This window comes from Python bivittatus, unplaced genomic scaffold (assembly GCF_059951505.1).
Source record: "Python bivittatus isolate LINGU-HERP-01145 unplaced genomic scaffold, Pbiv_v1 ctg000080_np1212, whole genome shotgun sequence".
Lineage (NCBI taxonomy): Eukaryota > Metazoa > Chordata > Lepidosauria > Squamata > Pythonidae > Python > Python bivittatus.
In genome coordinates this window covers 70841034-70868136 of record NW_028277035.1, presented here as the reverse complement: position 1 = coordinate 70868136, position 27103 = coordinate 70841034, and the positions used below count along the sequence as shown (strand labels likewise).

General features: G+C 39.2%; 1 long non-coding RNA gene across 9 annotated transcripts in view; it reads right to left on the bottom strand.

The window, feature by feature from the left end:
- The window catches only part of LOC148216739 (uncharacterized), a 153136-nt gene that overhangs the window by 105458 nt on the left and 20575 nt on the right, over positions 1-27103 (bottom strand). Inside the window, exons 3-4 of one of the 9 annotated variants that reach the window (XR_015794936.1) lie at positions 11046-11223; positions 10452-10542 (exon numbers count right to left, since the gene is read on the bottom strand). The exons of 7 other annotated variants lie outside the window; for them this stretch is intronic. This is a non-coding gene — a long non-coding RNA (uncharacterized LOC148216739). The remainder of the gene's footprint in view (positions 1-10451; positions 10543-11045; positions 11224-27103) is intronic. One more of the 9 variants, XR_015794935.1, reaches the window with a different exon arrangement.

Genomic DNA, 27103 nt, shown 5'->3' with positions numbered 1-27103 from the left:
ACAAGTATCAGAGTTTTAGGAAAAGCAAATATTGAACAAAGCACTTGATTAAAGGATATGGAGAATCTCCACGAATTTTATACCCTGTCCTTTGTAGCTGTCATGTTTTCTAACCATGGCTATTTAATAGATTCATTATATATAGTCCCCATTATGCACACCTGTTGTTGTGAATTTACACATAACATTGCAGTATTCCATCAGACAGGCTCAGTAACATATACTCAGAATATAAATGTTGGAGCTACATTTGAAGGCCTAAGATATGCATACACGACATTTGTAAATATTATAGGAATTCAGTCTGTTTAAAATTGCTACTTTCTGGGTTATCTGAGTGATATGACTTCCTCATTATCCTACTCTACAAAATGAATCAAATGTATCACAAAACAATGTTGTTCATTACAGCTACTGGTCTGCAATGATCTGAAATGTTATCATTAAATTATTAAGCTTTCCCTGGTGCCATGTTCAAGTTCAAAGGGGAATGAGGTCTGTTTTGGAAATGGTGTTTGGTTTTGTTTCACAAAGGTCAGCACTAAAGACTGGCTATATTACATATGAATAGTCTAAACAGGCTTTATTTAAAGTTGTATGTTGCTTAAGTGGTATGTTGAGGTCCAACTGTGCTCTTAATGTCAGGTCTCACAGAAGCTCTCTGCTGACTGTAATGGCCCGTTGCGTAGCACCACAGACTGCTTCCTATGTAGAAGTCAGGTGATTGTTGGGTTCATTCCATATGCTGAGTCACTCCGTGCTTTGTTTCTTTTTAACTTAGCCTGTGACAGAATGTGAAATCAGCCACTGTGGTTTATCAACTATAGCTGCTGGCTTAGCAACATGTGTCAACCAAGACAATTGTTCCTTATACCATAAATTATGATTAGGCAAACCATGGCTTGACAAAATGTATGGCCCCAACTTACTGAGCCCAGAAGGAAAGTTCCATTGAACTGAAAGACAAATTTGCATGGTGAAGGCTTTAGAATCTCCCTCTTTTGATATTACTAGCCACCTGGAGTTCTTATCAAGATTGGGGGGAAAGTAATTATTTTTTAAAAAAAATATTCTACCATTGATTATTAGAAACCCCAAGACAACTTATGACATGACTTAGCACAACAGGGTCCCTGCCTAGAGAATTTACTGCAATATAATGACAGGAAATGGATGAACATTTAGTGGTGTGCAAACCATTTCAAATATGAAATATTTTAAGCTCCAAGGATCCAGCTTAAAACAGCTGTTCCAACTTTACAGAAAGGGCATCAGTGTTGTTCTGACCATACCAGAAGTGTTCTAAGTCCAAAATGGCCCCATTTCACTTTCAAAACAGATCTACTTTCAGTTCAGAACCCTTTCAGCCTGGTCCACACACCTTCAGAACACTTCTGGTGAGGACAGAACAACTCATTTCAAACTGTGTGCTCAGAATGTACACCACTAGTTAAATGCAGAAGCAGAAAAGAGCATGTGAATATGGTTCACGTGGCAAAGAAAATACTTAGATTGGTATAGAGGTAAAAAAGTAAAGTGTCTTCAATAATGAGAAAAACTCCTTAAGAAAAAGAAACAGTGGAAAAAACCCAACAGTAGGTAGCAAATTAGGGAGGCTGAAGAATAAGGGGAGAGAGAGGACTGATAAAACTGATCAACAGATGGTGCAATTATAAGCAAACTATGAGTATTTGATCAGTAGCTATTTTTATTTGTAATTTACTGAGAAAAGAGCGCTTACACAAGCAAATATAGAGGCAAGCAGACTTCCCATGTCATATTTCACACAGCATCTCAGCACATCTCATATACTTTTAAAGATGAATGGGAAACAGGTACTCCAAAACTTGGTTTAACTCACTTATTCAACAATGAGAACAAGATGTTTCCTCTTAAAACTAAATGTTCATCACACATGAACATTGATTATTCCTAGCAAAAGAGGCAGGTCATGGCTACATCCCACGCAGAGTTATTCTCAGAGAATTCTACCCTAATGTGGGCTGGTTTTCTCTGCTGTATTGTACACTAGACCCCATATATATGTCATTTTACAGATAGCGTTAGAAGAGATAGCCTTCTGTATGTTTTTTTAAAATTTTAGAGTAACTGTGAAATACGTGAACGGGTTCAGAAATTCTAGGAAAAGGCATAAAGCAACTTTACCCATTTGCCCATCCCACCCCTGTAATCTTCCTGTAGATCTGATTTACATACATTTATGTATTTACATGCTCAGTCCAGGAGGGGAAAGGGGAAAAAAAAAAAGACTTGGGCAATTATAATATGGTATTAAAATCACAGAATCCTACAATTGGAAGGAACCTTGGAGGTCTTCAAATCCAAACCCCAGCCCAAGGCAGGAATCCTCAGGCCCTCCCATCCCATCCCATCCCATCCCACACAAACAGCTACCCAACCATTGTTTGAAAACTGCCAGTGATGGAGCATTCAGGAATTCAGGAGGCAGGCTGTTTCACTACTTAGTCATTCTCATAGTCAGGAAACTATTCCAGCAGTTTATTCAGTTCTGCCCCCTAATCATGTCATTGATACTGCAGACAACCAGGCAGTGATCATAGGCACAGTTGAGGGATACCAGTGGGAGCCAAACTGGTCAAGAGTTGGCTGACTCAGATCCATTTAAGGATAGGGTATATATGGTATAGTATGCTTGTTTCTTGGGCAACATCATCCTACTTTAATCATTCTGTATGTTTGCATCACTGGAAGCTTTCTGCCAAGGAGTATTCTGCCAGGGTCCCTGGAATATTTCTACCTGTGTATCTGTCCCAACAGTGGTAAATCTTGCATTCTGCCAATAAGTATTTCTTGCATAATGCCAATAAGTATTCTTTAGAGCAGACTTAAACATAGCTATAGCTCAGTGTGTTGACAGCAGAGAGGAAATGAAAGGATGCAAAATAAAATTCCTCCCCAAGAGTGAAAATTCCACCATGTATCTCTATATTTCAAAGGACCCATGAAATTACTGCTGCATTAGAGCCTTCATCAAATTTAATTTGGCCTTGTTTGACAGTCATGTTAGAAAATAATCAATGTCTGACTATATAATCTCGACTGCATCACTTTATTTGACTATAGTTTTCAACATTTAAACTAATACTCAACTCCCCCCCCTTTATTTAACCTTCAAATTCCTCCCTCCATGTATGCATATCAATGTCTTTCTTCTACATATACATACAGCCTCTCTGTAACATTCCATTCAGTCCAAGATGAGGTCATTGTAAATTAACATTGACATGATAGAAGAAGTGTGACCTTGGTGACTTGTGTGCAATTAATTACTACTATTCTCACTGAGGCAAGGAAATACTTAACCCCCTTTGTACTGGGAGGAATATCTCTTCCTTTCCTGTTAAGCAGTGACCTATAAATAATACATTAGTGAACCGGGGAGGCAAGTGACTGCAATTTGTGGTACCAAGAGGTTAGAGAGGAGATTGTAATGTAGCATTGATTTTCTAGATGTTAGTGATTTAATCATTAGTAACAACCTTGCTGTTGACACTGAGTAAGTGTTTTGCCAGAGATTCTTTCATACTATCTTCCAACTCATACTGCTGTGCCTTTAAGATCTTTTCTTTAAAAAGGGAAAAAGAAAAAAAGGCCCCTGGCTATTCCTGAAATAGTGAGGACTTCCAGTTTGATGGGTAAGTTTTTGTTTCTGATGGCTGATAATGGAATGGCCAAAATGCATGCTGATCAGATAGAAAAAAATGTTACCAGTCATTTGTTATTCTGCATACATACTTAAATAAGAATATTTTACACTAAATGCCATGTCTCTGTCAGATGAATTGGTACCTAAAGTATTAATACAAAGTAAAGTACAAATTATGTAAACAGGCAACAAAAAAGGCAAATTAGTCGTGAGCGGTTAGCTTATGATGTATTTCTACTATGGCTGATGAAAGTGATGCATTTCTAATCTTTCTTTTAAGAAAAAAAGAAAGAAGGACATTAGCAAGGATATCTTTTTTCAAGATGGATCAAGTTGGATCACCATTAAGTATACTGCTGATAAAACCACATACATAGTCAGTTTTAAAAAAAGATCAATGTTGAGCATTTTTCACTGATGTGATATTCTGTCTCTTAAAGACAAGCAGAATCTCAAGCAGTTTGATTAACATGTCAAGATGAGTTGGATATTAAACCCTTCTACACAACGGGCTATCATGTATCAGGACAAGGTGAAAGAGAAAAGAGAAAACTCATAAAGAACAGTGAGAAAGAGTGGCATAGTTGACACATCTGATACAATAAAACAAGTCGTTTCTTTGGCTTAGGTGCTGTGATAGGTTTCTAGTTTGTCTGGGGAAAAAAATCTATGACAAAATTTATATCATATAAAGCAGTGGCATGTCTTGCCTGCTATAGTGCAGTAACAGGTATGTTGAGTGATTGGTGGTAGCTGAAAAGGAAAAATCATTCAGGAAAGGTAAAAAGACTATCAGAAAATTCAGCAGCTCTGAAACTGCCTTCTACACCTACTATTACTTTCCTGAGATGCTCACTCAGAGGACCATTCTTTCTCACTACCAGGTCATTCTACCCAATTTGATGTGACTGACTTTTGTTATCTAGTACAGCCTCTGGGTGAACTTGTATGGGCTTTGAAGCCAAGCCAGGATGGACCTGGTTAATATTTCAAAAGGAGACCACCCACTGGCTTGGGAAGCTTAAAAGAATACTGGAAGAAAGTAATGGCAAACCATTTCCATTCTGTTGGCAAGAAAACTGCTTGGATGGTGCTCATCTAGTCACCAGGAGTCAAGTTCGAAATTATATCTAACTTTTCTAATACAAAAAATTGCTGAATTCATTTCTTTTTTTTCCCCTCAAGCCAATACATTTATATTTCCCAAAATGGAAGATTTATTGCACACTTCTTCCTAGCAAGCTTTGGAACAGCCACCAGCCCAATCTAATACTACGATATCTGATGACCAGAGAGAAGCCACTTCAACAGTTCAAAAGTGTTTTGCCCTCTTGTTGCAATGAAACTCTTTAACAAAACAAACCTGAGTGGTTTTTAGCTGAAGCAAAGACAGGAGTTTTCTCATCACCAATAAAAATGCATGTGCTCACTTGGAAAGTTGTTTGGAAAGCAAATTAATAAAAAAAAATCAAACTTTATTTACCTGAGTTCAAAAAAACAAACAAAAAACTTCCGCATAAGAAGTTGCAGTATCAGACTCTTAAAGACAGAAGGTGGTAATCCAAAGCATATTGCCTTTCTGAAATATTGCTATTTTAGAGCCAAATTGAATGTGAGGATAATTATGTTGGTGCAATGCATACATACTCACTCATCAGGCTGCTCTTTCTGAGTAAGCAACATTATGTAATGGTCAGGAAAAGATTAAGAAGTAGGGAGCAAAATAAATTGGAAGCAGGAGATAAAAGAAAATCTAACAAAATATAATTTACACCAATACAATTCATTACCTCTCCATATTTGCTATTTGCAAGCCATCTTTGCAACCACATCTACAAATCACTTCATGCATTCCTTATAAGCCATCCAAAATGATGGAATGGGCTTAGGTAAAGAGTGCTGTTCAGCCAATAACTTCAAGCTGTTCCAATCCAAGTTAAATTTGCCATTTTTATATGAAGAGCTCCAAATAAGCTGCACATTTTATCTTATTGTGTAGCTATGTCCCTATGCTTTAAATATATTTTGCAGTCTCATAGAAAGATTGATCCATAGTTCTTACTGATAATTTTATGGGTTCATGAGAAATCATAGAAGTAGACTTTGATGGATCAGGGAACAATGGCTGAAGATAACAATATACCATGGAAGTGTGTTATGACTTGGAGGTATGGCATACTCCCTAGGATAAGTCCAAACATCTTCATTTGGGAGATCTTTTTCAAAAGTCAAGTTACATCATCTGCTCCTTTCAAACTGCAATTTATATTTTGTGGTTGCTAGTGGGAACTTTCCTAAACTGTACAAAGCGCCTGATTCAGAAGGCATTATTTTAAGGGTGGGGAGAGAAAATGTTAAATTCTACCATATCCAGGTTCTAGGATTTCTCAAGCTTTCCCACAGCTGCTTTTACATAACAATAATGTGTATCCAGTGGTGTTATCTAGGTGATTCAGTCTGGTTTTGTGAAATATGGTTGTCTCCCCTCCCCTCCCTCTTTTCTTTTCCTGCTGTTCCTGGGCTTCTTCCTAAAGGAGCCACCCTGGGTCCTGGGGTCCTCGTGCGGAGCCTGCAAGGCCCCTCCAGCCCCTGAGTATTGTGACTCCTGTATTGCTTCAACATCTTACAGGAAGAACAACACCTTGCCACCAGAGACCAGCAGACTGAGCAGCCCAAAGTATTACATTTATCTTATAGTTAGATGTGGGGGAAGGAGGACAGGTTAGGGCCTGTACCTAACAGAAGATGGTACAGAAGAAGCACTGTGCCATCTTCTAAGCTTGGCGGTGGGTGGATGGGAGAGAATGGGAGCATCATGACTTTGTTTAATGGTTCAGAATTGAAGTAAATTGTTGTCGCCTAATTTAGATAACACCCTTGTGTACATCAACCTCATCCATACAATTAACAGTGTCATATCTAGTTTGGACATGAATTTGATGGTTTATTGAATTTGACAGTAGGATGTGAATATTTTTTGTATGCTCCAAATGAAAAATGGAGGACAATTATGAACTCTAGTAATGTAAGGCAAACAGTTTTGGAAGGAGGCAGCTTTGATTAGGATATAAAATGTTGTTACCACCAAACAGATTTAAAATAGACAAGTAGCCAGATATTTTTGCAATACTTCAGGTTTTCAGCATGTCATTAGGGAGGACTTCAACACTTAGTCTGCCACTAACAGAATAGCCCTTTAAGGCCTTCTGCAGTTTCAGAAGATGAAATATGAATCTGTTTTAGGATTTCTAAAAAATCCTAACATAATTCAATAATCAACAGGGGAAACAGCAGGATGCTAAACATCCAGAAGTACCTTACACAGCTAATTGAAATGGTATGAAAGTATAGGACATCAGTGAAAGATCATCAATGCAATTCTATGGGCGGACCCACCAGGGCTGTCAGTTGGTTGACATGGTTAAAAAGGAGAAGCACTTTAAATTGCCTTCAGAATTCTGGAGTATTTGCATCTGAAAATTCCTGAAAGGGAAATAATAGTATTTCTAAGAATTCTTAACTTCTTGGGGGTCTTTGAATTGCAAAAGGGGAATGGTCATACTAAAATGCTTGTCCCCTGCACAGCCTAGCACTGACTAACAGGTTGATTAGGGCATTCAGGTCAAAGTTCCTCAGAAACAAGTCTATTTAATGGGGAAAAAAATAGCTTTTATAGAATGGGAAATGTTATCCTTTCATAAAAAACAAAGCTCATGAGAGATAGCCTGCCATGTTAAAATATCATAATGGAGGGTTGATTCAAGGACTGGGTGCTTACTGCATATTTGGACTGAATATCCAGGTTTTAAAAAATGCAAAGAGCAATATATAGTAAGCGGATTGATAGGGCTACATTAAGACTCTTGTTAGCCTTAGGCGTGTTTATCTTCATAGGTTCTCGTTGCAGGAATAATACAGATGCTTAGAGTTCTAAAAATATTCCCTGGACCTATAACTCACTTTAAAAAAAAAATAATAATTTTGCAAAAATCAAATCTCAGTAAGTATGTGCATAATAATATAGTATTAGTATCTTAATTACATTTAATTTTAGGATATACACATTTTGATTTCACTGTTACTGTTTGTATTTTTCTTTTTCTTTTTACTCAAAACATTTTTGTAGGCCCCTAAAGTTTTGTAGGCCCAAGGCATTGTGCCTACTGGCTACCCTATGGAACAGCTTTCCCCCTGAGATCTGGAAGGGCCCAGCCCTCTTGCTTTCCAGAAGGCTGCAAAGACCTGGCTTTTCCTGCAGGCATGAGGCCAAACTGTTAGATAAGCCCAACATATGTTTCCTCTGGGCTGTGAGTTGTTATGCGATGCCTTGGTTATTGTGTTATCATCATTTTAATTGCACTCTTAGTTTGTTTATAGAGGCTTTATTGCAATGGGTTATTTTTGCTTATTAGCCACCAAGAGTTATTTATGCAAGCCATATACATTTTCTAAATAAAATAAAAATAAATTAAATGAATAAATATCGTGCCAAATGGATAATACAAGTCTGGGAATTTACAGCCATTGAAAATGCAGCCGGGGGAAAGGGAAAGCCTTTCTGACATTGCACACTTCAAAGAAAAATCTTCCTCTGAAACCAGCATATTTACCATGTCCCCACCATCACCAGCATGATGCCATTGCACTGTTGAACTGCTTATTAAATACAATTTCTCAATTAACATATCTATTCACTATCATTTCCTTAGTGACACAACTGAGCATAATTTCAGCTTAAAAGTATATTAGAAATCCTGTTAAGCAAGTTTTCATATAACAGGTTAACCCACTGTCATAGAAAAGAGTTACTAATCAGAAATTGGAACTGAAAATATCTAAATGTAGTCACAGATTTCATATCAGGCCCAATAGTAGCAATTTCAAAGATGTTGTTATTGTTGTCGTCGTTATTCCTATTATTTAGGTTTCCAAAATGAGATTGTTATTATTTGCCTCAAGGATATAATTTTCTCAAGGTCTTCTCTTGAACCTGACTTGTGATATTGCTTCTATCAATTGACTTTGAACATTTGCTTATTTCTTTCCCTTTGTATCACTTTGAAATGCAGGATGTTATGAATTTGAACCCAGGTTCCCTTGATCAGAGCCCAGCACATGCAAATCACAATAACTAACAACAGACTAGCAACTTCAATAGGCTAACACATTATTCTTCATACATTTTTATAAAGCTTGTGTTTCAGTTTCAGTTTCCATTACCTTCCCTGCTTCTCTCATGACAGTTTAAAGGGATTGTAATTCATTATTCTACAAACAAGCATGACTCTGAAAAGTTATTACTCAGAATGTTTATTATTCTAGTTCTATTGTTTATATTTAACTATGTAAATCAACTATAATAACTATATATAAAACTTCTGTTGTTTACATTATGTTAACTATATGGTCATCCTAAGTAAAGTTTAAGAAAAAATATCTCTACTAATAATTAAAATGCTGTCAGAGAACTAACAAAGAGCCATGTACATGTACACATGTAGTATGTACATATATGCACATTGATGTCTCATCTGGCTCTGATTTTTATCTCTGATGCTCAACTGTAGCAATTATGGGACAGTCTTCCAAATGTGTCTCGCCACCTTTTCCAGCTGTTTTCCTGTTCACATTTCCAACACTGAAAACTCTACAGAGAGGATTTACTCCTAGTCAGTTTTAACATGGGTCTGTCTGGGACCTACACCTTATATGGACCGAGCTCGCCTACTCATACATTCTGGCTTGGCCCATAAACGTACCAAGTCAAAATGGCAGCTCTCATTGTTTTTTTTACAACCCCCCCCCCAACACTTATGTAGCTTAGTATAGTGAATAAACTGGTTTATTCATCATGGTTAAATAAACTAAGGTTTCCCATGTGGTGTGAACTGTAGCTGTCTCTTTACACAGGCTAAAAGTAAAGGAGAAAAAAAAACTGCATAGATTTCTTCTGAACATTGCTGATGAATATTTCTAATACCCCTTTTTAATATAAAATCAGCCTATGGTATTACACCCTCTCCTTGTTTAGCAACTGCAATCTGTTCCTTAAATTGGAAACAAAATGGTCGCTAATTGAACAAGTGACTGAGCGAGCCGCAAAAATCACTGGTTGCTGCTGCCTCATTCAGATAAAGTTCTCTCATACAGTGTCCTTTGCCTTACCCCCCTTACCTCCCCCCCCCCACCAGAGCAGAGAGATTGCTTAAACAAGCGAGCTCTTCCTGAGCTGCTTTTCTCCATGGTGCAGCATGTCCCTAAAAAGTGCTACCCGCATGTTAACAAACTCAGCTCTGTGACCTTAAGTAGTTGATTAGAACCCTCCATAAGTTTCTAAATGAGGAGTGGCTATATACAGTATATGTATATGCATATTTGTACCTATGTCTATTCTATATCATGTGACTGAGCAGCTCCATGTTCGCACAATACCATTAGCACCCCAAATGACCCATCTTAGTTTTATAACCCTGGAGACAGAAGTCAATTTTTCATGGCAGAAGTGGATAAACTCTGGCTATAAGCTACAGGCAGCAGCTGCACCCCAAATGAACCACATTTGGAACCTCTAAAGCACCAAAATTGCACCACTAAAATTCAGTGGTGAAATGGACAGGTTTTGCTTTGAGGAAAGTCTGAATGGTTTTAAGGCAAAAGGCTTCTCTTCCCATCTCCAAGTCCCACTACAACACCAAAGGCTGTTTTAAGCCCGTCACAGGTCAGGAGGCTGAGATCCAGCCCCAAACAAGAAGCAATTGCTCACCATGGTTTGCATCATCCAAAAGATAAGAAACTGTCAAGAGATTTTTACCCACTTGTCTTCTGATAATGCTGATGCCACCTTTTTCTCTCCACTGATGAGAAAAACAGAAATACATTCAAGTGATCAGCTTGTTCCGCCTTCACAGATTTTTTCTCTCTCTCTGTTTAACTTTGATAATATGCTTCTCTTGGCAGCTTTACAAAATGATCTTGATAACTCAAAGAACACACTATAATAGTATCAAAATCATTCCATGCTATATAATGCATTGTTTAGTTCCTTTCCATTACAAGCAAGCAGGGCTATGAAAATAGATGCAGATGAATAGGAGAACAATGCAAATCAAACTAAATGAAGTTAAAAATACTGACCAGAGCATTATTGATTGATGCTTATCTCCACCCAATCCCTCCCCCAGAGGAAAAATCATTCTTTTGTCCCAAGGACAAAAGAGTGTGACTTTCATATATTCTTAAATTATGGACAAAATTACTATTGCCTGATGCATTTTCGGACCTTCTTACCAAATGCATGCCTACAAAATGTAACAGTCATGCCAAGCATTTGTAGGTAACTAGGATGAAACTGCCTTACCAGACATCTTTCACAAGGTTGTCATTGTGCTGTTTTAATAATGTCATTTGGAGACCCAATGTGGTAGGTAGGTTAGCTCATGATTGCCCCATTCCAGAACAAAGCATTAAATTTTATCTGGTAAGAGACATCTTTCAGAAGAGGGCTCCATCAGAACTTGATGAAGTTCTATGTCTGACTAAGGGCAAAAAAGAAAAGGAAAAAGGAAAAGGGAAAAAGGGGAAGGGGAAGAGGAAAGGAAAGGAAAGGAAAGGAAAGGAAAGGAAAGGAAAGGAAAGGAAAGGAAAGGAAAGGAAAGGAAAGGAAAGGAAAGGAAAGGAAAGGAAAGGAAAGGAAAGGAAAGGAAAAGAGTTCAGTCAAGTGCAGCCAATTTTCTATCACTTAGAGCTTTGCCTTTTGATCAGCGGTTTTGTCTGACTGATTGATGATTTGCCATTAAGTCAGTGTTGACACTTAGCGACCACATACAAAGATTTTCTCCATGAATATCTGTCCCTAACCTACTCTTTTGGGATTTTTTTTTTAATTGACAGTTTCTGAGGCCTGAAAAAGTTTGAAATGCCCTGATTTAGACGATATAGGGCTTATCTGCACCACTAGTGACAGGGGGAGGGGACCAGGGTATGATCTAGCTGGTTTAGTCCAGTTTGTGAAAATCAGACTGATTCTACCAAGACAGATGGAAAGGAAAACCCAGAAGAGTCTTTAAAATTAGGCTTTGCATGGACTGGCACCCTGACAGGACTGTAATCTGGACTTTACAGACAGACATCCTCTCCAGGTAGAGAGAAAAATGTGAATTTACCTCTTAACTCTAACTGTATTAAAAATACGGGAATGAAGAATATAACTTCTCCAGATTCCTTTTTAACCGACCTTGTTGTGCATAACAGAGGTTTAGGGATGGAAAGTGCTCCCAATTTTTATGCATACATTTTCCTATTTACTTCAGTAGGACTGACCACAGAACGGAGTCCATGAGTCCACATGTTCTGTTTTACAACAAGTTCTAAGAAGAAGTGTTGAGGATTGCAGCTGATATTAGCTGCATATTAGCTAATATTATCTATAATTAGGTATTAGCTACAATTAGTTAAGTCTTTAAAATTGTTTTAATTATCTGTCTACTCTATCAGCAATATTAAAAAGAGGGAAGAAAAACTTAAAGGGAAAAAAATTCTTTAAGCATTCATACTTTTATCATCCGCACACAAGAGGGATAGCACATCATTTCTTCTTATGTCTGCAGTTATCTGGATAAAGAAAATAGGACTGAATTTTCTAACCTTTATCATCAAGCAACATGAATGGATGGGTGAGCAAATACAAAGAGAAAGGGGTCAAAAATCAGATTAAAGTAGAAAGTAGAAATTCCAGGATTAGATAAGAATAAGAATGATGGTAAAAAAAAGATTGTATCCATGAAAGAGAGAATAGGGGCAGACAGGGAGATAGAATGATATTTTTTATGTAAGTCCCACCAACCACTGATCCCCAGAATGTTAATCCTGATCCAGTGCATTCCATACCACATAGTAAAACAAGGGTGGAAAACTCATGAACTGCATGCAAACACCCAGTCCTGTTTTAGGCCCTCTCAACTCCCCTAAAATAGCATGAAATTTCCCATTAGTTTTCAACAGGAAATGAAAGAGGATAGAGGTAGTCCTTGGTTAACAATAGTAACTGGGACCGGAATTTCTGTCGCTAAGTGATGCAGTCGTAAAATGCAATGTTACATGACTGCATCGCTTAGCAATGGAAATCCTGGCAGCCTCCGTTGCCATTGTTAACCAAATTGCACTGGTTGTTAGGTGAGGACCTACCCCAATCCAAGCCATTCTCAGCTTGGTCCCTCCCAGCCTCCTCCTGAACTCCCCCCACCCACCTCTCTCCCCCCCATCTCTGCCCTTTTGGCCGCCCAGCACAGTGGCACTCCTTGGCGGCAGTGGCAGCACTGGTGCTGGGGCTGAAGTAGAGGCCCAGGACCTTCAGCAGTCTTAGCTGGCAGCCGGTGCCCATGGGCCTCTACTTCAGCCCCTGTGCCACCGCTGCACGCTGTGAGAAGGCCACCCCTGCCATTCTCCAAATCACACACAGCCTTTGGGTGTCCTCGGGAAGAAGGCCTGGCGTGGCCAGCAGTGCTGTGGTGCTGGGATGGCTGGCTGTGGCGCAGGGCTTGAAGCAGCACTCCTCAGCGGCAGTGGCGGTGCCAGGGGCTCTGGGGCTGAAAGAGAGGCCCAGGGGCAGTGGCAGCTGGCTGAGACTGCTGAAGGCCTCAGGCCTCTACTTCAGGCCCAGTGCCACCACCACTGCCAAGGAGTGCCACTGTGCAGGACAGTCAAAAGGGCAGAGATGGGGGGTGAGAGATGGGCAGGTGGGTGGAGTTGAAGCACCCAAATTTTAATCATGTGGCCATGGGGGCACTGCAACAGCTGTAACTTCAGGGACTGGGTGTAAGTACTATTTGTTCAGTGCTGCTGTAATTTTGAATGCATAAATGCATTAAGTCTCCAGTGGGTTTAACATACCCCTACCAAAACAAAAGGAGAAAAACAGATCCCAGACCCAAATCTGACTGTACATCATCTGGTGACAATATCAACACCCACCACGGCAAGTCTTGGTAGCTGAAAAAATGATAATAAAAAAATAGTCCCTGGCCATTTAAATGTTTCCTGTGTGCATATTAAAGCAGTGCTAAGAAAAATAACTGAGAAGAGCAAAGGTCAGATATACCTATATATCTCTTTGATTTCTCTTAGGTAAATAATCTACCATTGTACTCAAAAAAACCATTCTGACCCTCACCAGATAAATTTAGAAGGAAATATGTATCCACTGTATTAAATCCAAAAATGGAACTATTTCTAAAGTGAAATAGACATGTGCACACATACACACACACAGCTAACTCTTCTTTATCCTTTCTCACAGGTATCTGGCCAGTTGTATGTATTTGATAAAGGATCAGTAGCTAGAAGAAAACAAGAGTCATTTCTCTTGCTGTTAAATGTACGCAACGTGCCAAGGGAAAACTTAACAGACTGAACTTTGTTGACTCCTTCAGGTTAGCAAATTGTTCTGCTTTAAACAGGAGATCCTTTATGCTCAATTCTTGTTTTTTCCTTATCAGGCTTTGACATTCAGAAAGCAACCTACCTTCAGTTTCGCAATAAAACAGTACTGATAAAGGAGGTGTACAGGGTCGTTCTTACTGGAATATTTTGTCTCTCTGAGCAACATATATTCCTTTTGAGGGAATAAATCTTTTGTCACAGAAATACACCACATCCCCGTCCTTTCTGTGTAATGTCATCCTTCAGTGCTAATGTCAGTGTGAATTTTCCCTGTTCTCTTACAGTCACGTTCTGTCAGGGCTATAATAACGTCAGTTATTTTATTCTGCTGTTGCCTCTTCCATAAGCATCAGAAAGGAGGAAAGCAGTCAGGCGATAGCGGCAAATTCACATAGGCACAAGCAGCTGTAGGCTGTCGCACAAACATGGGGGAGGAACAGCACGAAGTTAGCTCAATTCCCTCTGCATTTATGCTTGCAACAGAACTTAATGTACTTGTGCTGAGCTGCGGGCTATCTGTAGCTCTCTGGGAACTGAAATGTATGTTAGAAAGCATAATCATTAGAAAGTGTTCTTGTATGAATACATAAGCATCATCTTTAGGATTTCATGTATGTTTCAGTTCCCCCTTTCTATAGGAAGTGGTGAAACAATGATATAGTTCTCAAACTACAGTAATTTAAAACATGATTATGAACAATAATTGATTGGGCTACACAGCATGTTAAGCCGCATAGCAGGATGTACAAACTACAATTGCTGATTTCACTGACTTCCATAAATCAAAATCAAATAAGTCACATTTTCATTAAATACAAAATGTGAATCTAGCTATTAGTCTATTTAGTCCAGCGTGAACTACTTGGCTCATGGGATTTATTTGGTTTTTCTCTAAGGTTCATCCACTGGCTCAAAAAGGTAGACACAGAAATGAACAATAAGGTGTCTCTGAGTTCAGCTCAGAAATTTGTTCCCAATGCTCAAATTGGAGGCCTTACACAGACCTGTTCCAGTTTCCCCACAGTTCAATTTCTTGGGAAGATTTTGTTATTATTAGTATTAAATAATTTTAATTTATTTTTAAATAATTTAGAATTTAGACAGAAATCATAGTTGATCTCCTGCAAATGAACTAGAGATCTACCAATCAATCCTAAGCTAGTTTCTGCTCACCACTGGTCTATTCTGAACATGCCTTTCACATTACCAATTCAGATTTTTATCCCATCTTAAAACTGAGAATGTCCTTTTGTAAAATATGGGCTTTACCACAAAGCTCTATCGTCCTTCACACCTCAAATGACCATGACAAGCACATAATACAGCAGACATCTAAAACTGAGCAATTATTTTGCTAATGAATAGAAGCCCTAGCCCCTTCATGGATCACTGCCTTGTCGTGGCGAAGGGGCTTGCGTAACTCAGTGAAGCCATGAGCTATACCGTGCAGGGCCACCCAAGACGGACAGGTCATGACAGAGAGTTCTGACAAAATGTGGTCCACTGGAGAAGGAAATGGCAACCCACTCCAGTATCCTTGCCAAGAAAACCCCATGGACAATGTTAAAAGGCTAAAAGATATGATGCCGGAAGATGAGCCCCTCAGGTCGGAAGGTGTCCAATATGCTACTGGGGAAGAGCGGAGGGCATTTCCAAGTAGCTCCAGAAAGAGTGAAGCGGCTGGGCCAAAGCCGAAAGGACGTTCAGCTGTGGATGTATCTGGAAGCGAAAAGAAGGTCCGATGCTGTAAAGAACAATATTGTATAGGTACCTGGAATGTAAGATCTATGAACCAAGGCAAGCTGGATGTGGTCAAACATGAGATGACAAGATTGAACGTCGACATCTTGGGAATCAGCGAACTGAAATGGATGGGAATGGGTGAATTTAATTCGGGTGACCATTATATCTACTTCTGTGGGCAAGAAACCCTTAGAAGAAATGGAGTTGCACTCATAGTCAATAAGAGAGTGGGAAAGGCAGTAATGGGGTACAACCTCAAAAACGACAGAATGATCTCAGTGCGTATCCAAGGCAAACCATTCAATATCACAGTCATCCAAGTCTATGCCCCAACCACTGATGCTGAAGAAGCTGACGTTGACCGCTTCTATGAAGACCTACAACACCTTCTAGAACTAGCACCAAAAAGATGTCCTTTTCATCATAGGGGATTGGAATGCTAAAGTAGGAAGTCAAGGAGTAATCGGAATAACAGGCAAATTTGGCCTTGGAGTACAAAATGAAGCAGGGCAAAGGCTAATAGAATTCTGTCAAGAGAACAAGCTAGTCATAGCAAACACTCTTTTCCAACAACACAAGAGACGACTCTACACATGGACATCACCAGATGGTCAATACCGAAACCAGATTGATTATATACTTTGCAGCCAAAGATGGAGAAGCTCTATACAGACAGCAAAAACAAGACCAGGAGCTGACTGTGGCTCAGATCATGAGCTTCTTACTGCAAAATTTAGGCTTAAATTGAAGAATGTAGGGAAAACCACTAGACCACTCAGGTATGACTTAGATCATATTCCTTGTGAGTACACAGTGAAGGTGATGAATAGATTTAGAGGATTAGATTTGGTAGACAGAGTGCCTGAAGAACTATGGACGGAGGTCCGTAACATTGTACAGGAGGCAGCAACTAAAACCATCCCAAAGAAAAAGAAATGCAAGAAAGCAAAATGGCTGTCTGATGAGGCTTTACAAATAGATGTGGAAAGAAGGAATGCGAAAAGCAAGGGTGAAAGGGAAAGATATAAGCAACTGAATGCAGATTTCCAGAGAATAGCCAGGAGAGATAAGAAGGCCTTCTTAAATGAACAATGCAAAGAAATTGAGGAAAACAATAGAATGGGGAAGACTAGAGATCTCTACAAGAAAATTGGAGATATGAAAGGAACCTTTAGTGCAAAGATGGGCATGATAAAGGACAAAAAAGGCAGGGACCTAACAGAAGCAGAAGAGATTAAGAAGAGGTGGCAAGAATACACAGAAGAACTATACAAGAAAGATCTTAATGTCCCTGATGTCCACGCTGGTGTGATCACTGACCTTGAGCCAGACATCCTAGAGAGTGAAGTCAAGTGGGCCTTAGGAAGCATTGCTAACAACAAAGCTAGTGGAGATGACAGTATTCCAGCTGAGTTATTTAAAATACTAAAAGATGATGGTGTTAAAGTGCTGCACTCAATATGCCAGCAAGTTTGGAAAACGCAACAGTGGCCACAGGATTGGAAAAGGTCAGTTTACGTTCCAATTCCAAAGAAGGGCAACGCCAAAGAATGCTCAAACTATCGCACAATTGCACTCATTTCACATGCTAGCAAGGTTATGCTCAAAATCCTACAAGCTAGGCTTCAGCAATACATGAACCGAGAACTACCGGATGTACAAGCTGGGTTTCGAAGAGGCAGAGGAACTAGAGATCAAATCGCCAACATTCACTGGATCATGGAGAAAGCACGAGAGTTCCAGAAAAATATCTACTTCTGCTTCATTGACTATGCAAAAGCCTTTGATTGTGTGGATCACAACAAACTGTGGCAAATTCTTAAAGAGATGGGAATACCAGACCACCTTACCTGTCTCCTGAGAAATCTGTATGCGGGCCAAGAAGCAACAGTTAGAACCGGTCATGGAACAACCGATTGGTTCAAAATAGGGAAAGGTGTACGACAAGGCTGTATACTGTCACCCTGCTTATTTAACCTATATGCAGAGTACATCATGAGAAATGCCAGGCTGGAAGAATCACAAGCCGGAATTAAGATTGCAGGGAGAATCATCAACAACCTCAGATATGCGGACGATACCACCCTAATGGCAGAAAGTGAAGAAGAACTAAAGAGCCTCTTGATGAGGGTGAAAGAGGAGAGTGCAAAAGCTGGCTTGAAACTCAACATTAAAAAAACTAAGATCATGGCATCTGGACCCATCAATTCCTGGCAAATAGAAGGGGTAGAAATGGAAGCAGTAACAGACTTCATTTATTTGGGCTCCAAGATCACCGCAGACGGAGACTGCAGCCATGAAATTAAAAGACGCTTGCTCCTTGGGAGGAAAGCTATGGCAAGCCTAGATAGCATATTAAAAAGCAGAGACGTCACCTTGCCGACAAAGATCCGCATAGTCAAAGCTATGGTTTTTCCAGTAGTAATGTATGGCTGTGAGAGCTGGACCATAAAAAAGGCCGAGCGCCAAAGAATTGATGCCTTTGAACTGTGGTGTTGGAGAAGACTCTTGAGAGTCCCCTGGACTGCTAGGAGGTCAAACCAGTCAATCTTAAAGGAAATCAACCCTGATTGCTCATTGGAAGGATCAATAATGAAGCTCAAGCTCAGATATTTTGGTCACCTAATGCGAAGAGAGATCTCTTTGGAGAAGACCCTGATGCTGGGAAAGATTGAAGGCAAAAGGAGAAGAGGACGGCAGAGGATGAGATGGTTAGATAGCATCACTGAAGCAATGAGCATGAAACTGAGCAAACTCAGGGAGGCAGTGAAGGACAGGAAGGCCTGGCGCAATATGGTTCATGGGGTCACGAAGAGTCGGACACGACTTAACGACTAAACAACAACAAAGAAGCCCTAGCTGGTATAGAATGATTTTGCAGAGGGCTATCATTGCCCCAGTCTGATATTTTAGGGTAGGCATTTCTTTACAAGAATAAAAGATTAAATATACACATATTTACATATTCACAGGGGTCTAGCAGACAGTACACACTTGGACCAAATTGTTGGTGATACAAAAATGGTGCATATTCTGAGAGGAAAATTCAACAGGTTTTTTTTCTGTTGAAGGGAAGACTCTTTCGAAGGAAGGTGTTTCAGAGTTGGAGTTCCTTTCAATCCACTGACTATTTTGTTGGCAATCAGTTCTGCTGAAGAACTGTTAGCTTCATCCAAGGGTTATGTAATATATAACTTCCTATTTTTTCTGAAACTTTTCTGATTAATAAAGAAGCCTTAGTTAATTTTAATTTGTGACCAATCTTTTCATACAGAGTAGGGGGCAACATCATGCTGACCTAACTTCTACACTGAGGCAGGATGTCCGCAGGGTATGGTAAAAAAAAAAAAAAGTCAAGATGGTGGCTATGATGGTACAATGGTTGCAACACACATAAAAAACAGGCAGAGCTTCAGTCACAGAATCACGGCCACCATCTTGGCATCACTACTGCCCTTGTACCGAGGGGAAGTTGACTTGAGCTGGTGAAATAAAGCTTTTCTTTCTTTAAATTTCTCTCCTAACAACTCTCTTGCAGTACCTAGTCAAATCTATCTTCTGACTTTGAAAACCACTGAGACAGACTTGGTTGGCACTTGGATGACAAAACACTAGGAAACACTAGGAAAGAGCAGCTAGACAGGGAAGATAAAAAAAATCTGGAAGAAGGCAGTGGTAACTGCTTCCATATTGCTGCCAAGACAACTAAGCAGCAGTTTCCATGAAGTTCAGTTTAAAGTAAAGCTTAAATAATGGAGAGCCAACCAGAAGTCCATGATCTGACTTGTCTTGCATGAAATGGCAGCGTGATACACTTTGATTTTTCAGATTTGTCAATGTTTACTTTGAGAATGAAGCTAAAATATGGAAAGAACCGTGTCATACATGCAGTAGCAGATCTGCTTTTGATCTGTTATTTGAAAACCAAGGGAAATCACCTTTAAGGGAAAGAAGAACTGGGGGGAAGGAGTTTTATGTGTAAGTAAGATTCAAAATTCACTTCAACCTGTAATTGGTGCAGTGTTTCTCAACCTTGGCAGCTTTAAGATCTGTGGGCTTCAACTCCCAGAATTTTGGGGTTGAAGCCCACACATCTTAAAGTTACCAAGGTTGAGAAATATTGGTTTAGTGTGTAATATAGTTGAATGATCATATCATGATTGAGATAGTAAATAGAAACAGGATGGATGAATAATAAATAAATAAGAAAAGCCTTCCTTATTCATCCATCAGAGGAAAAGCCCAAATAAAAATCCTGGGCATATTACTGAAGTACAGAATAAAACTGGGCATCCTTCAAAATGATTCAGAAGTGTTTTGGACCATATGTAAGCACAATTCCCCTTTTCCATTCCTTAAAGTTCTATGCTGCTTAAAGAGTCATGTTAACTTTAATGGCAGGATTTCTTAAAGCAGCAGTATCTTTTTTGCAGACTCACCTGTATGCCTGAAAAAAGGGGCTATTTTAATGAAGAACAAAGAGGTGCTGTGCTCATATGATATTATCAATCACCTGAACAGCTGTCTTAACTTTTACCCAGTGCTGGTTATTGATCATCTTCCTCAATATGTTATTCAGCAAATGAGTTTATTCATTGGCATGCTTTATTCTTCCAAGAAAATGCAACACGGCAATTTGTTGCTGAAACATTCACAAATTTAAAATCAAATGCATCAATTATATTTTCATGACTCATTCAACATTTTAATGAACTCAGATGTTTAAATTACATTAATACAGGTAAAATGATTGTTCTAGCATGTTAAAAACTACAATTTCATAGCAAGAATTAGATGGATTGTATCAGCCCCACTCAAGAGTTTGAGGGCATTCCTATGGTCCTGGGAGCATAGTAGACTAAAAGCATTTTGAATAGTAACTTTACAATATTGATGTGATACTCTTAATGTATTCTTAATAAGAAAGGCAGCATTTAAGTTGAAATGAATCATCATCATCATAACAACTCCTTTGTCTTTCCTTTCCTTTGCTTTTCTGCAGAGGGTGTACCCTTCAATGAAACAGTGTCATCTATTGGGACCTAGGAAGTGTGCCTTCTCTGTCACAGTGCCTGCTGTGTGGAACAGCATCGCCCCAGAGAGACATATGGCTCCCACCCTCATGACATTTAGAAAGTCATTGAAAATTTGGCTGCTCTCCCAGGCCTTGGGTAAGGTGGTAGTTGAGCCCCTGGGGGTTGTTTTATTTGTTATAGTTTGCCTTCCGTGGATGTTGTGTGATCTCTTCCTTTATTTTTTATTGTTCCTGCTTTTTTTTCAGTGTAAGTCACCCAGGATCGTTTGGAGTTGGATAGTCTCTGAATTGTATTAAACAAATAAATAAAATACTTACATACCTATATAATGTAGGCATGCTTATGTAAAAATCTATAATGTATAATAGGATAAAAACTATTATTAATCAGTAATAAAACTTGACTTGTGTTACCCGAGACTTTGTAGTCTGTAACTTAATTATTCCAATCCATAAGAACATTCCAGAAGCTACTTTAATGGGCATTTTAAGAACTATCAATATTAATTGATTTTTAAATAATGTCATCACTATTTAGACTTGCATGACTTGCATCCTCTTGAAAAACACATGTAATGGATTTTACAGGCAATATTCCATAAAGGAGATGTGAGCATCAATGAGAGAAGTGGGGCGGGGGGAATCAAAGTGGATGTTAATTGTGCCTGGCAAAGGAGCTCCGCATCCCATCTGGAAATTGTTGATTCAATGGGCAATAATAGACAGAGATGTTAGCAGAAGCCTCATTCTAGGGGTGTCAATAAAGTGCTAAATCATAATAGCACCCTCATTGTTACATCAAGGCAACTTGATCTAAATAATATCACCAGGGAGGTCATTATGTTCAATCACAGCAGTGGGAGATGGCACATTTGAAAGAGAATATGCTTGGAATCATCTGGCTTCTCAGTATGGAGAGCCAGACTGAATACTAAAATGCCTTATAGTAAAATTGGCATGGAAAAAGTCTTTTAAATCTCAATATTTCCATTACCTTTGATGAAACTAAAGATGTTTTTTAAAAAAAAAAACAGATCAATTGTTTCCTGGTCATCAAATACTGTACCCTGTAGCTATCCTTGAAATTTCTGGATTTTATTTATTTATTAGGTCTGATCAGGATCCTTCATTTTTTGCTTAATATTACTTGAGGAAAAGTATCAGTAACAACTCAGACTACATACTTACATGACAAAGAAAATTGCTGCAAAAATAACCTTTTTAAAGCTCAACTAGTTGTTTGCCTCTTTCCTTCCCTTCAACAGAAAACATACTATAGTGTGTGTATATGTGTCTCTGTGTGTGTGTGTTCCTCAATCTCAGGTCCTCTACCAGAGGCCTGGGAGTTTTAGGGTCCTGCTCAGTATCTTAGCTGTTCCTAGCACTGCACTCTTCTGGACAGAGAGCTCTGATATTGTTCCTGGGAACTGTTGGAGCCACTCTCCCAGCTTAGGAGTCACCGCCCCGAGTGCCCCTACCACCACTGGGACCACTTTGGCCTTGACTTTCCACATTGTCTCTAGTTCCTCCTTCAGGCTCTGGTACTTCTCCAGCTTCTCATACTCCTTCCTGATGTTGCTGTCACTTGGCACCGCTACATCTATCACCACTGCTGGCTTCTGGTCCTTGTCTACTACCACAATGTCTGGTTGATTGCCCAATACCTGCCTGTCCATATATACTGTATATGTGGACCCAATGGTGGTAGGAGGGCTCAGGGCTGTGACTCCTAAGCTGGGAGAGTGGCTCCAACAGATTGCAGGAACAACATCAGAGCTCTCTGTCCAGAAGAGTGCAGTGCTAAGAACAGTTAAGATACTGCACAGAACCCTCAAACTCCCAGACCTCTGGTAGAGGACCCGAGATTGTGGAAGGTACAAGATACCACCCATAGGGGTGAGAAGGGATTTTTTTTTTATAATAAAACATTATAATAAAGCTTTAAATAAACTTAAAGCTGGGTTAATCTATATTTCTTTTGCAGAAGAAAGTTTGATAAAAGAGACTAATAGATACTCTTGACAAGTTTTCCAGTAAGGGGTTTTTCCCCTTTTTCTGTTCAGCATTCACCTACTTGGTGGCTCCTTAAGCTTTTTTGAAGTTTCATTTGATATCATTTTAGAAACTTCCTCCTAAAATATTTTTAAAATAGCCACACTTTCTTTTGTGTTAAGATCAATTGTATTTATAAGTAGTTTCTAGCATACCCAGAGGAATGCTTAGATTGATCTTCAGAAGGGGTTAAGTTCCTAGGTGGTCTCTGGAACTGCAGCACTTTTAAAGCTCTGGCAATGATAGATTCCCATAAATATCAGAGGGGTACTGCCAGCTGAAATTCTCTAAGGAATAGACTATCTACAGATGCCAAGAGGTCACCATTTTATGTGATAAAATCATAGAAATATGTCACCTAACCTATTCATTGGCATTGGACAGACTTCAAAAATTATTTGGAGTACAGCACCTCTGTGCTTTCTTTAAAGCAGCCCATCATTTTCTTTTTCAGGCTTCTGTGTGAGTCTAAAAAAAAAAGATACTGCTGCTTTGAGGATTCAGATGATTAAAGAGAGGCAAAACTCTGCCACAAAAATCTGAAGGACCAGAGTTAGAATTTTCTGTTTCTCTTTACTGAGGAGATGTCTGGATGTCTGCAGCCCTGATCTTGTCATCCTAAATGTGACTCTTAAATCAGCTGCAACCTTTTTTTCCCAGCTCTTGCAGGAGTCTGAGAAAAGACAGGTTGCTTTAATGAATAGCAGAGGTATGCTGTACTTGCACTCACATGAGGTCCAAAATAATTATAAGTAACTTTCAAAGTGTCAATAGCCTGATATTCATGGGTCTACAGCATCTCAGGAATTTTACATGTGAAATCTGATTTTAAAATGTAAATATTCCTTCCCAACCTGATCCATCAGTTTGTACTGTTACTTGACTTGCATAGAATGATTTCTTAATCTTATGAATTAATTAAAAGGAGTCAGGCCAAACAAAGGATGAGATTCTATATATTTGTATCTGATGACTCAATTGTGAGTGATTGATATATGCACTTTTAGGTCAGGGAGAGAGAACCTGTGGCCTTCAAAATGTCATTGTACTACAGTTAACACCAGCCCAGTGTTGGTCATGCTGACTGGAGTTGATAGTGGCTCGATTCCAACAATATTTGGAGGGCCATAGGTTCTTGTTTCAGAGACAGAGATCATTAAGTGATAGAAAACCAACAGACATGCCATCTGCTTTCTATAGTGAAAAGATATGGTGAAATACCAGCTGTACATTTGGACCAAATACAACCTCAGAGGAAAAAGAACTGCACTGGATTGACAGTGGAAAGTTGTCTTCTCATTTCTAATCAAATATACAGCAATGATCAGTGAAAATACATTACAGAAATTTAAAATTGGAAAGGGCCATCATGTTCAAACCCTGCTCAGTGCAAGAATCCAAATTAAATATGATCCAGCATAATCATCTAAATTTACATTAAAACCTAGCTGTATTCACACTCAATAAGCCACACATTAAATACAGCAAGAGTTGACAATGGCTACATTTGCACATTGTGCTAAACTATTTTATGATTTATCAGCACATTTCACAAACGTGACTCTGAGTGGCATACAGTAAAACAACCAGTTAAAACAAATAAAACCAACAATTAAAAACAATTAAACACAAATATAAATAAGACAATGGGAGAATGGACCAGTATCCTACACACAGTGTAACCATCTCCCAGGCTCCCCATTTCCCTGGGGTCTTCAAGCCTTCTGGAAGAACCATGTTTTCAGGGATTTTCTAAATGCCAGTAGGGTTGGGGATAATCTCATCTTGGGGGGAATGATGTTCCAAAGGGTGAGTGCCACATCCTAGGTCCTGTCAGATAGAACTCTTTAGCAGACGGGACCCGTAACATGCCTCTCCTGCCAGTCCTGATTGGATGGGTAGATGTGGGGGAGAGGCAGTCCCTCAGATAACCTAGTTTTGTGCCATGTAGGGCATTAAAGGTCAAAGCCAGCATCTTGAATTGAACCTGGAAGCAAAACAGCAAGCAATGCAGCTTGTGGAGCAGAGGTGTAACATGTGCTGTTCTAGGGCACATCTAACTGCCTGCACTGCTGCATTTTGTGCCAGTTGAAGCTTTTGTATGCTCTTCAGAGGCAGCCCTGTGTAGCGCATGTTACAATAGTCCATTCAGGAGGTGTCCAGGGCATGAGTAACTGAGCAGAGCATCATGATCCAGGAGTGGGTGCAACTGGCACAAAGCACAAAGTGGTGCCAAGGTCCTCCTAGCCAGAAAAGCCACCTGCTCTTCAAGCAGGAATCATGAGTACAGAAGGACCCCCCCGATTGTGTTAAACAATAATGTAGTTTCTATGTAAAAGGCTTAGCCATTTGTGTTTTGTATAGCATGGTTTCAGTAGAAGAAAATATACCCACTCAGGGTTGAACTGTTTAGTTCTTGGTGCTCTCTGAGCTTAGTTGTATTCTTGCAGATGTTTTATTACCTAGCTAGGTAACATCATCAGTGCAAGGGAGACTATGGTTTGCTGTCTGTTTATATATAGTAGCTTGCCCTGCCATTCATGGTGTGGGTGTGACTTCCTCCTTGATGGTTCCTTGATTAGGGTATTGTCTCCTTCCTGTTTATTTGATGTTTAGCTCTACATGTTTATTGATGGCTAATTTGCCTGGGTACCAAGCTTCCAGGAATTCAATAGCATTTTTGGATTTGGGTTGTTTTAGAAGGTTAACAGTTTCACAGTTGAAACTGTAGTTAAGTCTGTCCACATGTTATAGAATTAAGGATTTTTGTCATCTCTTCTGACTGCCAGCTGACATTCATGGATGCGGTCTGCCAATATTTTACTTGTTCGTCCTACATAATGGCTGTTATAATCCTTACACTGTACATTGTAGATGACTCCTGTTTTTTGTTGTCTAGTTAGTAGGCGTTTTGGTTTGCTTGTTGATTATCTCACATATCTTCTCTAATTAACCAACAAAATCCCTCCAAAACTTCCTAAGCAAACCAGTAACCCAAGGAAAAAAAGAAAGGAGTCATCTACATCATGCAAAGGGGGTCATTTGATGGAAGATTCCCAAGCTAGCACTGCTTCCTGAATGCTACAAGTTGCTTGGTTTGAACAACATAGGATTGCTCCTGCATCTTGTGGGAAATTTGGCATCACTGCTGAATTTATATTGTAAGCTGAGCTTGGTGAAATAGTTCTACAACCCTGGAGAATGAGAAAATAATTGCAGACCTGGAAATAACATTTGCAATTGCACTCACAAAAAATGATTTTAGTCTGCAGCTAGCCAATCTTACCAACAGAATTGACAATATTGTTTCTATATATATTAAGAAGCAGAGAGACATCAATCTTCAAAGCTACTTGACTGGAACCTTAGAATAAAAGCAATCCTTTCCTTAAGAATGAAAGAAAACATCGCAGCATTATTCTTCAGTTTTTTTCATACATCTCTCTAGCCTTCTGTACTATAATTCATATGATAATTGTAATAGCACAATAGTACAATTATAGGTACACATACACACACAAAGTAAGCAGTCCAGCTATAACCAATTAGTCTAACAATGTAACCTATATTTGCTTACTCAGAAGTTAACCCTGCTTTGTGTGTGGTGTTTAGAATTCTGCGCACTTACTAGACAGTAAGCTCTATCACACACAATAGGATATTTCTCTTGTCCATTAATCTAATACTCAATTATGCAAAAACAATTTATTTCAATTAATTCCTTGCAACAAATCCAGTTATTAATCATTATTACAGCTGCATTACAATATTGTTTCCCTTTTAACCAAGGAGTTAATAACGTAACTAAATGCTTTAACTTTTCCAGCATTATATTATTTCATTACATAATAAACAAGCACCAATACATTTGAAGGCCACTCGGTCCAAAAGGTAGCAGTTCGTGTCCTGACTGGCCCTAGTCGCTATGGTCAACTAGTATTTGGTACCTGTAATTGGTACCCAATGCAGGCCTGTACTTTGCAACTCAAAATGCTAGTTTTACTTTATAAAGCCATATGTGGTTTGGCCTCCAGGTACCTTAAGGATTGCCTACTCCAATAGAGTTGACCTGTTCAAAATCCCTCTGGGAAAAGCTGCTTGTGGTGCCCTGTTTTGTGAGTGGAAGGGTTTGAAGTCAGGAGGTGCTG